At 44.6% G+C, this 18659-nt stretch overlaps 1 protein-coding gene across 22 annotated transcripts in view; it reads left to right on the plus strand.

The window, feature by feature from the left end:
• Positions 1-18659, plus strand: part of MICAL3 (microtubule associated monooxygenase, calponin and LIM domain containing 3) — a 229733-nt gene that overhangs the window by 14933 nt on the left and 196141 nt on the right. For 7 of the 22 annotated variants that reach the window (XM_087722865.1, XM_087722860.1, XM_087722870.1 and 4 more), the window contains exon 1: positions 5556-5752. The exons of 1 other annotated variant lie outside the window; for it this stretch is intronic. The gene's annotated coding sequence lies outside the window, so the exon portion shown is untranslated. Of the gene's footprint in view, positions 1-5525; positions 5753-18659 lie in introns of those variants that run through there. 14 more of the 22 variants (XM_087722880.1, XM_087722873.1, XM_087722874.1 and 11 more) reach the window with 7 other exon arrangements.

Here is an 18659-nt window from a genome sequence, read left to right on the forward strand (position 1 = left end):
TTCTTCCTTTTCACATCCAGAGAAATATTCTGCCTTTTCAATATTTCCTAGGATATTTCATTTTTTCTGGGAGAGGGCTGGGTGATAACTTCCTACAATGGTTTAAAGCAAATAAATGAAGTTATTTCTCAGTCCTGTTCTTATTCTGTAATATTGTCTAGGCTCATGACACGTTCAAGATCACAGTACCACACATTTGGGTAACTTATAATTTAGCATACTGGATGAATCAGGCCACCCCGTTAAATCTTCATGTAGTTATTTGAGGAAGAGTAGCATGTGAACACAGACAAGTATGCATTTTTAAAATTGGGATTTATAAATTCAGATGTCATATGAATCCAATCATTACTGAAGACCTAATACGTTTTAACACCGAGCAATCATAACGGTTGGATCCACAGAATACAATGATACAAACACGGAATAAATCACATTATGACTTTATGTGATCCAGTGTTAGGCTTCTACTCGCAGTCGAAGGCACTGGAAATTTTTAGCACAGATACAAAACAATCTGAACTTCTCTGGCATACTGGGATAGAATGGTGGGTTTGTTTCTGAGAAACCAGAAATGAGAAGATAAAAAACTCTGATCTTGTAGAAATGTCCACCTTCCACTATAGTGGAGTTTGAATTATTCATAGAAAGCTATGCAAAATGATGCAGATAAATGGGGTTTTTTTCTAAAGGGTTAGGGGTGCAAGAGTCTTGTAACTTGACAGCTTTAAGACTTGTGTGCTTCAAATGCCAGAGTTTCTGAGCCAACATTTTGGTTGCTAAGCAAGAGCGTTGTTAAGTGAGTTTCACTACATTTTACAAGTTGGCCACAGCCACCCAGTCACATGGCCAGCAAGCCACACCTACCAGGTCACATGGCTGGCAAGCCACTGCCACCTGGTCACATGGCCGGCAAGCCAATCCCACAAAGCAGGCCACACCTACAGAAGAGATTCTAAAAATCTTTTGAAACTCACCACTGAGATAACCCTTTTGTATGATTAAGCCAAAATTTTAGTTTTAAGAGCAAGACTGATAAGACTTTAACTGCTTAAATTTGTATGGATTTCAACTTGCATGCTGCCTGAAGAATTATTGGCGTTGAAGTCTACATATCTTCAAACTACCAAGGTTGAGGAACACTGCTCTGGAGAAAATTGCTTTGGTCTTTATTAGCATTTTATGGTGATGATAAATAGATGAGAAGGTCAAAGAAATCCTGATTCCATCACAGTAGCTGTACAAGAGAGCCTGAATCCTCAGTCAGTAAGGGTAATGTGAGTTTTCCTAGCTGTGAAAACATTATTTACTTGGTTTTTTTCTCTTTTTCTCCTCCCTCTTCCAACACACAATTTCCATCTCTTTCTCCAGCATGTATTTTACTGTAAATCTGGCATTTCACAGCAAGTGGTCGAGAATGTGGGTGTTGACGCCCAAAATCCTGGGATTAATTGCACAATTATGCAGGGGTCTGGTCATAAATCATTCAGAATGGAGCAATGGGAATTAAAGAAATTTATCACCATGATTGTATTGCAGAATTGATCTAGATATCTCAACCTGTTGGAATCTCCTCCTCCTCCTTGTAATGGCCAGTATTTATAGAATAGCATGCTGTGATTTTATGGAGAACGTGTGTATTTCTTCAGCCAACTGTAACATCTGTTAATGCTGTGGGAACTCTTTCGCAATCAGTGTCATTCACATATTAAGCTACTCTACAAGCTATATTGTAAGTAATATGATATATTTTCCCACTGGCTTTGATGCTACAATTGGAGAGACTAGCTCTAAAAGATGAGGAGAAAGAGGACATGATGTTTCATTCCAAAATGTACGTGTGTGTGTGTGTGTGTATTTGTGTGCACATATTCTTTTAAATCTTTCTTTTTCCAGATGCTAGAATAGAAAATTGGATAAACAGATGTTGGATAACCATTTGTCTATAGTGGTGTAGGGTTTCCTGCCTAAGCAGGGGGTTGGACTAGAAGACCTCCAAGGTCCCTTCCAACTCTTGTTATTTCTATTCTATTCTATTCTATTCTATTCTATTCTATTCTATTCTATTCTATTCCATTCTACTCCATTCCAGAACAAAACAGAACAGAACAGAGTAGAATAGAACTAGAATAGAATAAGAACAGAATTAGAAAAAGCATAGCATAAACATAGAATAAGCATAAGAATAGAATTAGAATAGTATAGAACAGAACAGAACACTTTATTGACCAATTGTGATTAGCGACACAAGAAATTTGTCTCTGATGCATAAACAAGTAATAATGAGACCAATAAGAGAAGGTAGTGGAACAGGTGAGAAGCAGAGGTGTGTTGCTCCTGGTTCGGCCTGGATTGGGCAAACTGGTAGTAGCGGTGGCGGGCGGTTCCGCCCACCCACCCGAACGCTTCTGTGCCTTCGCATGAGCAAACCGGTAGTAAAAAAAATGGAAACCTACCATTGGTGAGAAGGATCTAAATAATACAGCCATACCAATGGGTAAATATATTTAGATCCCAGATAGAACTGTGAGATTAGGTGTTCAACGGAGTGATAGCGTGAGGAAAAAATCTGTCTCCGTGTCTAGTTGTTTTGGCATGCAATGTCCTGAAATAGTGTCTCAAGGGGAGGGAGTCGAAAAAGATTATGTCCAGGAATGTACATTTACTGTACATTCTGCTTAATTACTACATCAGGAGCGCATACAGCAAAAATAAGATCTAAGACCCATTTCTAATAGTTCATTTGGTATAATGCGTGTCTTAGGGCTGCATGAATCCTAGCATTCATTTTGCCTCTTAAGCTCCTCCACTCCCACACCCTGAAAGGTATGTGTGTGTGTGCTTTTTTATATCTAGTCCCTCTTTCAGTACTTTGATAAATCCTTTGACAGTGTGCCAGTTTAATTAAAAGCATTTGAAAAATTAGTTGCAAGCACTATGGCAGAATTCTACTGTAGGAATATCCCATTGGCTTGGAACATGTATCTGTCCGTGGTGACGCAGCGGTTAGAGTGCAGTATTGCAGGCTAATTCTGCTAGTCAGCAGTTCGAGTCTCACTGGCTTAAGGTTGACTCGGCCTTCCATCCTTCTGAGGCCGGTAAAATGAGGACCCTGATTGTTGGGAGCCCATATGCTGGCTCTGTAAACTGCTTAGAGAGCACTGTAAAGCACTATAAAGTGGAATATAAGCAGTGGTGGGATTCAGCCAGTTTGCACCACTTCAGGAGAACTGGTTGTTAACCTTCTGAGCAGTTTGGTGAACTAGTTGTTGGAAGAAATCATTAGGGCAGAGAACTGGCTGTTAAATTATTTGAATCCCACCACTGTGTATAAGTGTTATTGCTTTCTTAATGTGTTTCCAAACCAGTGAGAAAATCCAGTGGTTTAATTTTCTTTGAATGAAAGAGCACTAGAGAATTACGTGCTCATATTTTATTTACAAAAATAAAAGCACGGTAGAAGCAAACAGGTATTATTTTTTAAACAAACAGGGAAAGTATTGTACACAAGGTTCCAAGGACATCAAATTTTATTCAAGAAAACTTCCTTTCTGATTCCAATTTATTTCTCTTCTAGCTGACCATAACTAGATAGCATTATCTTTATAAATTAAATTTTATATTCCAATTATTTGAGGGAGATCCTTAGCTACTAGGGACTTTTCCAGCCCAACGGCTTTTTAATACCATTCGGCCACCCCCTCAGGAACGCTAATTCCATAACGCTATTCAAAGCAGTATACTGGCAGTTTAATTTTTTTTTTCTGTTTTGCTGGTCTGTTGCTAAAGTATACCATCCTTGCAAAAAGTATTTTTATGACTTCCATTTTCTCCCGGACTTGGTGGATAAGATGTAACATACAACGTTAACCTGTGATTTTGGAAAATAAGTAGGGTGTTTTTTTTTGACGGATGTTTACGGGATTATCTGTCATCGCTGCAAAAGTGTACAGTACTTAATGTGTATTTGAATAGACCACCTGGTCTGGGGTTGCTTAACAATGCGAAACTACAATTCCCAGGTTTCTTTCCAGAGCCAACGGTCTCCGTTTTGCTTTTCCGGCAGTTAAAGGCTTCCATAGAAACGGCTTTTTTTTCTTCTCCAGGCATGAACGCTGGTATGTCCTGCGGTTCTTTGAATGTTACCTCAGTTACTTTTTTCTTTCTTCCGTGTGTGCATGGAGAGGGCAGTGACAAAACTTGATCTATTAAATGGTTGTGTCTCTTTAAGCTTCGGGCTTCTTTGTTGCAGCTCGACCAACTCTGTTGGGGAATCCTAACAATTCCCAATTCCAAACGTGCATATGGTTAAGCCAGGGGTCCCCAAACTTGGCAACTTTAAGACTTGTGGACTTCAACTCCCAGAATTCTCCAGCCAGCAGAGCTGGGAATTGAAGTCCACAAGTCTTAAAGTTGCCAAGCTTGAAGACCTCTGTGTTAAGCGATTGTGCACCAGGCGTTTAAAGGGCACAGAGAGGGTTCTCTGAAGTTTGCGCTGGAACAAGGCTGCAAACCTACAGCTTTATATACCTTGATCCTAAGAAATCATCTTCTCTAGATTTAAAAGGCATAGGATCGTGCATTTTAAGGCGCCACAATCTTAGTGGTTTAGATTTGCGAATGCAAATATACGGGAGGTTTTGACATGCCTTCTCCCGTTGTTAAACTTTCCCCGCCAAGTGCAGGATTTCGAACGCGCTGCTCCGACTGTTGTAAGTTTAGGCGTCCAACCTGGGCTACTTTTAAGTCTTGCGGACTTCAATTCCCAGAATTCTCTGGGAGAATCAGGGAATTCTGGGAGTTGAAGTCCGCAAAACTTAAATGTAGCCCAGGTTGGACGCCTAAATTGCAGCAGTCTTAGGAAATCCGTCGTAAACTCGAACGGGCGGGAAAAATGCCGCGCAAAATCTCCCGCCCTGGAATTTCCCCTTTTTTTAAAAAATATGTTTCTTTTCGGGATGTTGCCGTTTTGCAAACAAGGCAGGTCCCCGCTGGTCTCTCCTCACGTAGCCTGGGACGTGGCCAGTAAGGGCGTAGGTTGCTTTCTGCCGTCGCCTCCGCGCGCGTTTCTCCTCTCTCTCTTTCCCTCCGGTTCTTGGAACGTTTCCAGACACCTGAACCGCTCCTTTCCCCCCCGCTGGGAGTCGCGGCTCCTTTAAGGGTACAGCGCCTTTGGCCCTGCTGCAGTCCTTTGAGCCACGCTTCGCGCGCCCCCATTGGCCGCTCCGCTTCGCATCCCTCCACCCCTAATGGAGCCTCGGCCAACCGCTGCCCTTGCGCTCCTATCAAAATTCGGAGCGTACCAACGGGGGCCCGCGAGAGAGGGGCGTGGGCGGAAGCAACCAAACGAGCGCACGCTTTAATCCCTGGGCTTTGAAGCTGGAGTCTCCCCCCTCCCCGCTCCTTCCAGAGCCAAGCAACCGCCTGGCCCTTTAAGGAGGCAAAGAACAGGCGGCTTCTCCCTCCCCGCGTGTTCAACGGAGGGAGGATAACCGCGGCCAAGGTGTGTGTGTGAGCGCGGTCGCCTGGCGGCGCGGGGCGGCTGCTCGGGAGATTGCAACGCCTCTCCTCTTCTATCTCCCCGCCGGCCGAGGACGGAGCGCCCCTTCTAACGCCAAAGCGGGAGCCAGGAGCAGCCAAATCCCGGGATCCCGCGCTGGTAGGAAAACAACCGCCGGAGCGATCCCGCCGAGATACAACTTTTCCCCGCGCCCTGCAGGCACCCCCGGAGGGCATGATCGGAGGAGGGCAAGTACGGGAGGCTGCAGTCTACGGGAAGGGAGGGAAGGGAAGAAGGAGGGTAGGGAGGAATGGAAGGGACGGGACTGTGTCGCCCCGCTGGCTGGCTGCCTGGCTGGCTTCCAGCCCCCGGCGATTAAGAAGCCAGCTTCGGCGGATCGGTGAGCTGGCGTCGGCCCCCTCTCCGCCGTTATTACCTTCGTGCCAGCTTGGCCTTGTCCTTTGCCGTGGCGTGGGAAAAAAGGTGATCGGGCGGAGGAGGAGGAGGCTCCGTCCTCCGCGGGGCAGTTTCGACGCCGTTGGCTGGATTGCCTTGCAAGCGCATCAATGGGGATTAATGGAGAAGTTGAGGTTTTTTTCCCCTCTCTTCCCTGGGAACGGGAAACCCTCCTCGCGGTTCCTTCCCTAATGGGGGAGCAGCGCCCTCCCTCGGGGCTCCCTGAAACCCAGCCTTTCCCTTCGGACCTGGGGAGGAAGGGGGCTGCCAGGGGGGGGGGGAGGAGGCTGCAGCGCCTGGTTCATTCCGGATCCTTAAGGAGGGTTGCGGGATTGGCATAAATGGGTATGAAATAAACCATACGGGGTTGCCATTTTGGGGGGGGGGATTACTCCGATCTGGGTAATCCAAGGTTTCCAAATGGGTTTAGACTGCAGCTGGCTGGGGAATTCTGGGAGTTGAAGTCCTCCAGGCTTAAAGTTGCCAAGGTTGGAGACCCCTGGTTTTAGATCACAATTACTATGATATGCAGTTAGGCTGCCGGTATGATATCCAGGTAGGCTGGTTTGCTGGCTGGGGAATTCTGGGAGTTGAAGTCCACCAGGCTTAAAGTTGTCAAGGTTGGAGACCCCGGTTTTAGATCACAGTTTATTTATTTATTCTATTTATTTATTTCATCAAGCATGTATATAAGTATAAACGTGATTTTGAATACATGAAATGGATACGAATGCAAGGGAACATTAGGACAGGGACGATAGGCACGCTGGTGCATTTATGCATGCCCTCTTACAGACATCTTGGTGAGGTCGACAGTAGACAGTCTTAAGGTTAAAGTTTTGGGGGTTTGGGGAAGAAACCTCGGAGTCAGATAGTGCATTCCAGGCATTGACCACTCTGTTGCTGAAGTCGTATTTTCTGCAATCGAGTTTGGAGCGGTTTACCTTAAGTTTGTATCTATTGCGCGCTCGTGTATTGTTGTGGTTGAAGCTGAAGTAGTCATTGACAGGGACATTGTCGTTACTATGTTATGCAGGCAGCCTGCCGGTGGAGACAGGATGAATTGTAACGTTGTGCGTTATTGGGTGCCAACGAGGGCGAAGAAAGCTGTAGCCCTCGAGGGATCGTTTTGAAATCGTCCCCCATCCCACTCCCGTTCCCCTCCTCTGTGCTACTTTTGCCTGCTCTTGCTGCGTTTGCGCTGGCGAAAGGAGAGCCTTGAGATGCAGTGGGCAGTGTTGAATTTCTATAGTGCACAAGCTTAAACTGGCCTGGGAGTTAACGTTTTTTGATCTGATATAGTCTGCTCTAAATCCATCCAGTGTGTAGGCTGGCCCGAGAAAGCAATTTTGTCCTTAGCTGTGTATTTCACGGAGATAAGTGGTGATTTGGGAAGCAACAGGGTCATTCTCTCTCAGAAACACTGAATTCTTGTCTGGGGTGGGGGGGGGAAGTGAGTCTTGTTTTGCAATCCAGTATCATTCCTGGTTAGGGGAATGTATTAGACCCTTAGGATAAGAGTGGATGGAGTTCCAAGTTTGCAAGTTCTATATCCTTCCCTCCAGGATTCTGAGCCCAACGGCAATATCGGATTGCAAAGTGTTTGCACGTGAAAGAACCCAAATAGTTAATTTCAACTTCTCCCAGTCAGAAGGTATTCACAGTCCTTGCACACGTATGGTTTGCTGCTTGGAGCTGCCAGAAACCTGTGAACATTCTGCTGACATCAACCAAGTAAATCCAGATGCACCTTCTGCTGTGTCCCATTGCCGTCCCCATATCCCGTTGCAGCCCATTTTGCTGGGTGGAAAGCATGATCTGGTACCAAAGGGCTGTAAGGCAGAGCAATTATCTCCAAGTTGAGCTTAGGCTGGATTTGTGAGCATGCTAAATCCTGTGTGGGGTTAGTTGTGGCTAAAGGAAAGCCAAAAGAAAACAAAACGGGAAAACAGCCTACATTTTTTTTTTAGCAGTGGTGGAGTCTTAAAAGAGAAGATAGTACAGTTTTACTTGTGAGTGGTCTTCCAGGGGCAGTCAAGTTTAGAACCTAAGTGGATTTTGGAATTGCTTTAGAAAGCTCAGCATCCTTTTCTTAAACCTTTTTCAAATGCAATTGTTTTAGCAGGATTTATTGAGGGGTTATCTAGCTTCAGTATAAAATGAGAGATGAATAATGAACCAGTAAACTGCTTCACCTCTCATATCTAGAGCGGTCTTTTGTATTAGTCACAACTCATAGCTTTTCCTCCCTTCTGGGATTATTTTATGTCTTGCATTGTTTACTCCGGGCACTCCTTAGATTATGCCTGAAGCATCTTTCCCCCAGGAGAAGTGTAAATCTTTCCATTGGCACTGACTTGGAAATAAAGCTGGTTTTTGCTATCCCTGTGTGTTATTTTAGCATGCCTGGAGGAGATGCCCTTTGAGAGGCAAAACTCCTCATCTCCATTTCATTGAGTCAGGTGTTGGGTAGTCCATTAACTGTGAAGTGAAAGAGGGGTTCAGTCAATGCCATTTTTCTTCAGGAGGAAACTACCTTGAGTCATTCAGAAGAATGATGCCCAGGGCTGACGTCAGCCTCTAAAATGCCTGTTGGATTTTCAAGTATCATCATGTTCAGAACTGGCGATATATAGTGAGGAATTTTTGAGTAACTTTCCGAATGGGAGGGAGGAAATTATTTTTCAGTAGTACATATCTCCATTTTTCAGCTAGGATTTAAGGCAAATGGTATGTGTGTTGATTATTGCACCTGATTTTCATTAGATGTATCAATGCCCAATTGATTAAGTAAATATACTTCCGTTCAATGAACATATTTCTTCGGAGTATGGGTAATGGATGCGAGATAGGAGAAAATGCCATTGTCCATTTCCCCCAGTATATATAGTCTCATCCTGATCCAGTTTGTCTGCAGAGTTGTACAGGAAGTCCTTGCTTACTGACTGCTTTGTTTCATGACTATTTGAGGTTAAAAAAGCTTTGCAACTAATCCTTGGAGCAGTAGCAAGAGCACTTAGACTTATATACTACTGCGTAGTGCTTTAGAGCACTCTGAGTGGTTTACAACTGTCAGCCTATTGCCTCTCCAACAGTCTGCGTCTTCATTTCACCAACCTCGGAAGGATGGAAGGCTGAGTCAACCTTGAGCTGGTCAGGACCAAACTCTCAGCAGTTGGCAGAGTTACTGCATTCTAATCAGGACTCTTTACAACCATCACTACATACTGTGGTCATGTGATCGCCATTCTGGCACGTTGCAACCAATGGGCATTTATGGCCCCCACAGCATTCCCACATTCATGTGATTTCAATTCTTGTACTTCACAACAAGCAGAGTCAATGGAGAGAGCCAGCAGTAAAATTGCAAGGGGCATTCACCTGGCATGTTTCACTTAGCAGCCAAGTAGGAAGAGACGTTGTAAGCCTATTGCAGATGCATGATTTTTCACTCAGTAGCCATAGAGCATAGCGAGAGAGTTGTGGCCATCCTGTGCCAATTATGGTTGCTAAGCACAAACTCAAATACTTTGGGTACCTAATGAGAAGGAAGGACTCACTGGAGAAGAGCCTAATGCTGGGAAAGATTGAGGGCAAAAGAAGAAGGGGACGACAGAGAATGAGGTGGCTGGATGGAGTCACCGAAGCAGTTGCTGTGAGCTCAAATTGACTCCGGAGGATGGTAGAGGACAGGAAGGCCTGGAGGAACATTGTCCATGGGGTTGCGATGGGTTGGACATGACTAACAAAGCACAAACACTCAGTTTAAAGGGGCTTTTCATTTGCCTTTCTTTCAGGGACCTCCTCCAAATCCTGATGCTCCTGTTGAGCAGAATGGTGCTTTGGTCTCCACCTCATTTTAGATCCCATTTTGCAAAAGTGCTACCTCAGGGAGAGGAGAAGTTTGCTCGAACAGACTCAGACGTTGGTTCAGATATCCAGCTCTGAAATCACAGACCTTATGCAATCATCATTTCCGGTAGAAGCTATCCTTCCAGGGTCATTGCGGGGATACATTGAAAGGTGGGGGAACTGTAGATGTGCCCCCGGGGGCGAGATGTTTGCAATTCAGTGCATTTTTCATATTTTGACTCATACATCCAGTACATAACTGGGATTTGTAAAATGTTTTTAATTTGATACGCTTCATTTTGAATGTGCAACCATTCAAGCAGTTCCATTTCATTACACTACTTACCATAGTTCTTAGTATTTTATGGCCCTTCTCCCTTATTATATAACACTCATGTGTTGATGGTGCATTTCCCTTGCTTATTTATTGTTGGCATGTCAACTTTAATATATCAGTCAGCACCAGTGTATGTAGTAAGGGCTTGAATATGATGGTGTGCTCATTGAAAGCTTACATGTGCATGGTCTCTGTCTTACATAATTATTTTTTGGGGGGGAGTAATCAAAACAGACCCCATGTGTCCTTATCACTTGTTTACTGGAGATATCGTTTTGCTTTCTGAATTGGAGAAAGACCATCGACACCCTTAGCTATAGAAGGAAATAATGGAAAATGAGGTTTATTTGTTAAATTACGTTTGCATGCCATCCTTGATTCAATGCACATATGGCATCTTTCTCTTCTTCCAGCAACCTTGTAAGACTCTTAAAATCTAGTAGTTTATGTCTCCACTGGCATTCGGTTTTGCAGACGAGAAGGGGGTGGACCCAAGATTTCCATGTTTCATTTCAGCCAGTAGGCCTTTTGATCATAGAGTTGATCTCCTACACCTGCCTCTCTAGTTCGATTGGAGGTCAATATCATTCTATAGTTGGGAATTGTTTTGTAATGTACCAGAGGTGTGTGTGTGTGTGTGTGTGTACTTTTCCCCTGCCAAGCTACTTTTCCAAATTCAAGGATGGTTCATTATCCAAACCCCGCTTTGCTATAAATCCAGAAGAAGTTTAACTATCTGTTGAAAACTAGAGGTAAGAGACAGCTTTACCTTGTCAAATGCTATCCTTTGTTAAACAACAGCTGAAAGCTTGGGAGATTGATATTAATAGATTATAGGAGAAATAGTATCTCTGTGCCATACCTGCAGGGTTATTAGTGTTTATGCTTCTGCTTGTGGTTCCAAATTTATCTTAAGAACATTGGAACCAGAGTAGGCTAAACTCACTTTTATGCTGGGAAAGTGGGCAGGTTTCCCTCCTGACATTCTTAAAGCTCTTTAAAACCAGTGTGAAAAGTTCATTGTAGTGAGTTTCAGCCTGTTTTAACAGTGCTACAGGTAGTCCTTGATTACAACCACAATTCAGTCCAAAATTTTGCTAAGAGAGACAGTTGGGAAGTGAACTTTGTCCCATTTTATAGCTTTTATTGCCACAGTTGTTAAGTGCATCCCTGCAGTTTTCAAATTAATAACATAGCTGTTAAGTAAATCTGGCTTTCCCATTGGCTTTGTCTGTCAGAAGGTCGCAAAAGGTGATCACGTGACTCCAGGGCACTGTAACCGTCATAAATACGAGTCAGTTGCCAAGCATCCGAATTTTGATCACGTGACCGTGGGGATGCTGCAATGGTCGTAAGTGTGAAAAACGATTATAAGTCACTTTTTCAGTGCTGCTGTAACTTTGAACAATCACTAAACAAATGGATGTAAGTTGAGGACTACCTATATCTGTTGATACTGATTTTGAGAGAGGATTTTAGGCTTTCCGTTGGGAAGTGTAAGTGTAGAATTATTGAAAGGTAAAGATATGAATAAATATGCAATTTTATGTAACCATGAATATTCACTATATTAAATTGTATTAACTGTCTTGGTGTAGTTTCTTAGAATCATGGAGGTCCTATCTTTATTAATGTTAGGTATTAATTTATAAATAATATTTGAACTACTGCATTCAGTGCAAACTTCAGCAACACCAAATGACAACACCTGATTTGATTGTGCAAATGCTGCAATTATGTACCTATATTGAGATACCTGATACAACTCTGTACCTTGTGGTGTTCCCTCTGCTTGTGTCATTGTACAGGTATCACTATTTGTGTGCCCCTGAGCCCTACGGACTTTTGTGATGTGCCCAGAATTTCCGGGCATTCAGGTGTAAATTTAAGCATGATGTACCTCTTGTATAGCATAGCTTTTATTCTGCATGACTAGTGACTAAGTCTTAGTCGATGTGATTAACAGCTTTGTTCCCAGAACAGCTAACTGTTCAACAGTTTTGGAAGCCTATTAAAAAAATTCTCTAAAAGTGAGAGTTGGAATACATGTTTTGATGAGGTGGAACATAAAAGTCTAAAATGAGATGAAAGGTGAGGGAAAATAAATATCCATATTGCCAGAAAAAAAATCCTTTCCTCACCTTTTTCTACCCACACCTTTCTCTTGATTAGTCTAAGTTTTGGTCTAATTTTTGCTCCCATTGATTTTTAAATCCTCTTCATTTCCTGCCCTTGGTTCTCTGAGATCAGGGGTATCAAACTCAAGCGCCCCCCCCCAGATTCGGGGTGCTTAGATCTGGCCCACGGGGCCTCTCTGGAAACAGTGAGGGACTGGCCCGCGGTGCCTCTGGCAGCAAAAATGGAGATTGGAAGGGCCGTGTGTGGCCCTCCCGAGCTCCATTTTTGTTGGCAGAGGGGTTGCAGGAGGTTGCTGCAGCCGAAAATGGACCCCAGAAGCCCATTTTCTCTGGCAGAGCACTTGGGCCACAACAGGTACCCCCGACACAAGTGATGTTCAAGCTGGCCACACCCACCCTGCCTCCCTGAGATCAAACACAACCCTGATGCAGCCCTCAATGAAATTGACTTTGACAGTCCTGTCTCAGATTAATTCTGCTTTCGCTCTCTTTTCCTTCAGCCAAAGTTACTGTGTGATAGGAAAGCAGATTAGCAAATCCCAGCCGCAAATTTTGAGCCATCCTCATGCATTATACTGCCATGTTTATGCCAAAGATCATATTAATCTCCTGGGGAAGCTTGTGGCTTCACAATGTTACATTTGAAGGAACAGTGAAAAATGAAATCCACAGCTGTAGTGCTGCTTGCAGAATTATTGTTGGAGAGCCCCCAGGATTTATTTAATATATGCAGATCTACCAATTATGTCTTAGGTAATAGGCTCCAGTTAACTACTGTCTGAAATCATATTTATTGACAAGTCCTGGGCATGTTAAAGCTTCTGAATCATTGCCTAATTTACAAAGCCAGTGAGAATTTGACCTAGGTTTAAGGTTAAACACCAGCCATCATAATTCTTGTGATTAAAAAAAATTAAAAATGTTGACACTTCGGTTAGAACCATTTTCCAATTACAGCTTCTACAATGAAATGGAGAATATTGGATTTTCAGTCTTGGTTCGTTAGTTGTGTTGGCCTTAAACCTGAGAATCTAGCGTTGTCTTCCTATGGCTTCCTCAATTTCTTAACCTATTTTTAACCTCCGGTGAGGAATTGCAAAACATTAACACATATTCTTAAGAAATCTTTCCCTGAAGAGTTCAGAAAGTTAGGTCAGTAATGTTCATCTTGTATAACGGAGACGTTTCTTTTCAAGAACTAAGTTTGGAACAAAATAGAGTTGATACTTGTCTGAAAGAAGTCCTGATCAGTGAGGTGCTCGGCAATAAACTTACACATTCTGCACAGTTTGAATGTGGAAAAAGATTCTTGGCAGAAGAATTAATTACATACAAGTATTGTACTTTAGCCCTGCAAATTCAAGGGCTGTATTTGTATTTCTGCCATGGTTTTATAAAGAGGTAATCACTAACATAGATTTATTAGAGACGTAGGATGGTATTGAGTTACACAAAAGATAGTTGTGACGTGTATAAAAACACTTGAACACTGCACAGCCAACTTAAGATCAATAAATGCCTACTAAAACTATTAAGAGCAACAGATTCAGCTTTTGCAACTTACTGTTGGAATTAAACCATGCATTATGTAGTAAAACCTCAGTTCAACAGACTTTGATATAATGGATTTTGGCTGCAATGGGATAATTTTTCACATATAGGCTATTGCCACCTCTCCCACCACTGCCACCAAGAGATTCTTGATTGACATACCTGCTGCAACCCACCACCCTATGACCTCTTGCCACACCTTGCTTGATTGTAACCCTGCAGAAGGTTGTGTTGCCTGCCGTGTTGTGCCAATACTAAAGCCACATGACCCAGATCACTCCAGTATCTCTACTCTCCCTATTCTCCTTCTCTTTCTTCCACATTTTGCTCTTCCTGGTCAACGGCAAATAAGCAAAGACTTATCCCTCCTGCTACAGGTAGTCTTTGACTGGCATTGAGTCAAATAGCGACCGTTTGAAGTTATGACAGATTTCCCAAAGGTACTTATGGCCCAATTTCAGAGTTACGATGTGCGCGTGCGCACACACACACGCACACACACACACAGGCCATGGGATCGCATTCTGGCTCATTAGTCACTGGCTCACCTTCACAGAAATTTGCAATGGCTTGCTGTTACGTTAATGGAATCTTCGACATTTTTTGTACAATGCTTGGTTAATGAAGAGCCGAGGTGGCGCAGTGGTTAAATGCAGCACTGCAGGCTACTTCAGCTGACTGCAGTTCGGTTGTTCAAATCTCACCGGCTCGGGGTTGACTCAGCCTTCCATCCTTCCGAGGTGGGTAAAATGAGGACCCGGATTGTTGTTGGGGGCAATATGCTGACTCTGTAAACCGCTTAGAGAGGGCTGAAAGCCCTATGAAGCGGTATATAAGTCTAACTGCTATTACTATTGCTATGACTGCGGCAAAAAATGCTGAACATCAGTAGTGACCCTCTTAATGACCACAATGACTTATAGCTCAAATTTCAGGCTCAATTACAGTCGTAAATTGAGCACTAACTATGCAACCCATTTAATGCCATTGCCACCAGGATTATCCATACTCGCCCTACTTCCTGTTCCATTTTGATTGCATCTCTTCCGAGGTGGGCTGCATTTACCTTCACAAGCGGTTTGCTGGTCGTGAGCGTGTGCGCTAGCTTCGCTCACAGGCGCCCCTTTGGGAATGAAACAGGGCTTCAAAGAAGCAGGTAATCAACTCAGGCAGCTCCGATGAGTAAAGCAGTGGTGCCACGAAATTCAGCTGGGCAGTGAGGGCAGAGGGAATGAGCCAGAAAGTTAGTTATAGTTATAAATGGATAGCTTAGCATGAGGGCGGGCGGGCGGGGCCAGCCAGTGATCAAAGCTAAGGGCTCGTCCGAACCTGCACGACCACACAGCATCCCACCACTGCATCTCTTCCTTCCCTCTGTCACCTTGGGCTCTTTGCTAAGGAAATCCTTGCCTTGTCAAAAAGTCAAACATGAAGAATTGGAAAAAAAACCCCTCAAGGTTTAAGACATATTCTCACTACTGAGAATATACTACTCTTCTTTAGTTCGATGAAGCATTCCGTCTGTCTCTTAAAACCAGGAAGCAACGTGGATTTTAAGTTGATTCTCCATAGTGAGGGGGGAGGAGTATCCAGGATGGGTGTTGACTTTGTCCTCTCATGATTGGATGAGTCAGATAAGCTCTTTGGGTAACGCCCCCTGGCCAGCAGGACTACCCATTCTTCTGACTCATCTCCTCAAGGAAAAGTTGCACTACTCAGTAACTCCAGTAATTTACAAAGGAGTAAGGAAAATAAACTTGGATCCGGCGAATCCTGCCTCCCTTCATCGAACACAGCCTCCTCCTGCAAGGACTGGACTGCCACAAGCCCCCTGGGGCGGCACGCTGCCCTGGCCACTGAGTGAGACGGAGTCACTCAGGGAGGACAATTGCCGGGCAGGCAGGAGGAGAGGGCAATATGCTTCCTAGAAGCAGCCCTTGATGCAGAGGCTAATCAGGAGCAGAAGCGCTCCTCTGCTCCCCTCGGGTTGAGCCACGAAGCTGGCTAAAATACCCTGGAACACCTGTGCTGGCAGCCGACAAGGTGAGAGCCGGAAAGGCTTAGAGCTGCGGAAGACAGGGGAGAGAGCTGCAACCATGGCAAGCCTGCAAAGGCAAAAGCCATTTCCATGTGCTCCAGCAAGGAGGAGCCGTTTGAATTTGGAGCCGGGGCCATCTTGAAACCACATGGTCCAAAATGGCTGCTCCCAGCAGCTCAGAGCCTCAAATCTCAGCCCTCCAGCCACAACCGGAGGCTTGTGGAGCCCTTGAAAGGTGAGAAACCATCGCAGAGGCATTAGCCAAGGGCGGGGGATGCAGCAAAGGGCCAACAGGAGGCTTGTTAAGGGAGTTAGAGGCAGGCGGTGGATCTCCCCCCCCCTACTTCCTAGATGAATCAAGACTGCACGAACCCCCCCCCCCCCAACCTGAGAACTCCTCACCTCCCAGAGGAGGATTCCCTTCGGCTTGGTGCTTCATAAATCCTGCCTAAAAGCCCGTTCTCTCCCTTTCTAACTGCATAGTAACAGGAAAAGCCCCCCCCCCCACCCTTAAGGACACTCTCCTTTAAGGAGGAGAAAGAGACTTGGTGAGAATGCCATCAGAAAAAGGCTTCCAGCAAGAGCAGCGTTTTTTGGGGGGGGCTAAGTCTCCTTCACCCTTAAGAAAATTCTCCTTGAGTAGGAGAAGGAGGGGGGAGGGGCGGGAAGTCCCTGAGTAGGAGGCAAAACAAAAGCTGTTTTTTGTGGCTAAGTTCTGAGGGCGGGGCGATGGCAATTGCCTTGCAAAACCATTTGGAAAGAAGGGGGGAGGGGCCCCACGTGGCCAAGCCGAGGAAGAGTATTCAGCCCCCAGGGAGAGACAGAAGAACCTCCAATCAGGTTAGAGATTACCCCCCTCCCCCAAGGCTTTCCAAGGGTGGGGGTGAATAGGCAAAGAGCAAATGCTATACAATACAATACTATGCAATACAATAGCAGAGGGGGCAGGAACCTTGTAGGTCTTCTAGCCCAACCCCTTGCCTAAGCAGAAATTCCTACACCATTTCAGACAAATGGCTATCATTACTAGTCAGCCCTGTAGCTCAATGGTTAACAGCTGACTCTGTAAACCACTTAGGGCTGAAAGCCCTATGAAGCAGTATATAATTCTAACTGCTATTGCTATTACCATCCAACAGCTGCTTAAAAAATCTTCCACTGTTGGGGCATTCACAACGTCCGGAGGCAGGTTGTTCCACTGATTAATTGTCTAACTGTCAGGAAATTTCTCCCCAGTTCTAAGTTGCTTCTCTCCTTATTAGATTCCACCCAGTACTTCTAATTCTGCACTCAGATGCCTTGGAGGATAATCAGGTTGCCTCTTCCCTGTGGCAACCCCTGAGATATTGGAACACTGCTATCACGTCTCCACTAGTCTTTCCTTCAGTAAACTAGACCTGCCCAATTCCTGCAACCGTTCTTCATAGGCTTTAGCCTCCAGCCTGATCCCTCTGTTGCTCTTCTCTGCACTCTCCCTAGAACCCCCACATCCTTTCTACATCATGGTGACCAAATTGAATGCAGAATTCCAATCTGGCCTTTCCAAGGCCTTATAAGGTGGAATGAACACTTCACGGGAGCTTGATTCTATTCCTCTGTTTATGCAGCCAAAAACTGTGTTAGGTTTTCTGGCAGCTATTGCACACCGCTGGCTCATATTAAAGGGTGGTCCACCAGGACTCCAAGATCCCCTTCACAGTTACTACTGTGGAGCAAGGTATTCTGTACCTGTGCACTTCACCTTCGTTGCCTAAAGGTAGAACCTTACCTCTTTGAATCCCATTTCCCTAGGTAGTGCCCAATGTTCAAGGGTACCAAGATCCTTCTGTATCTTTAGCCTGTATTCTGAAGTGTTGGCTATTCCTGCCAGCTTGGGGTCACCTGCTAACCTGATGACCCCCCCCCCCCATCAGCATTTAACAAACAGAGAGCTAACAGTCATTCTGGCTCCTTCTCATGACCGCTTAAAGAAACAGTACTACTATCATGGCATTTATTTTGCTATCCCAAATGTTAGCTTACACACCTAACACCCTCATTCAAATCACTGATGAAGATGTTGAAGAGTACTGGGCTCAACACTCAGCCTTGGGGGACTCACTGCACTCTTCCTTCCATGAAGAGGCAGTCCCATTGAGGAGTACAGGTGTGTACACCAGTTACCAAGGCACCTGGTGTGACTAGGTCTAATCCTCAGTCTTCTACTTTATCTAGTAGTAGATAAAGTAGTAGTAGGTTATGGTCTACCTTATCAGGACTTGCTGAAGTCCAAGTTAACTATATCAATGGCATTCCTATGGTCCACTAGGGTTGTCACCGTAATCTAAGAAGATTTGTAGATTTAGATTTATTGAACATTTATAGACCGCCCTTTTCCCTGAGGGGACTCAGGGCGGCTTACAACAATGGGGGAAGGGAGTGCAAAACAAGACATAAAAGAAACGTGAATAAAAAATTAACTATAAAACACAACATTCACTATGGCTAATCTAGTATGATCTGTTTTTGACAAACCCATGTTGGCTTTGGGCTCTCGAGCCGGTTTTCTCACTTTCTGAAGGGGGGGAATCACATCAGCAATTCTATAGTGGTTCTCCGGTACTCCAGGAGCTCTGATAGATATAGTTTCAGTTGTTTGGAGATCTCATCCGCCAGCTCCTTCAGATCCCTGGGGTGTAACCCGGTCCTGGGAATTGGACCTTGCCTAAGATAGACAGGCTACCATTTCTTCCCTATCTCATCTTGGGTCCCTAATCTGAATTTGGGGTGCTGTTTTTGATAGGTTGG

This window comes from Thamnophis sirtalis, unplaced genomic scaffold (genome assembly GCF_051295495.1).
Source record: "Thamnophis sirtalis isolate CommonGarterSnake01/CBP01778 unplaced genomic scaffold, rThaSir2_p1.2 scaffold_9, whole genome shotgun sequence".
NCBI classification, from domain to species: Eukaryota; Metazoa; Chordata; class Lepidosauria; order Squamata; family Natricidae; genus Thamnophis; species Thamnophis sirtalis.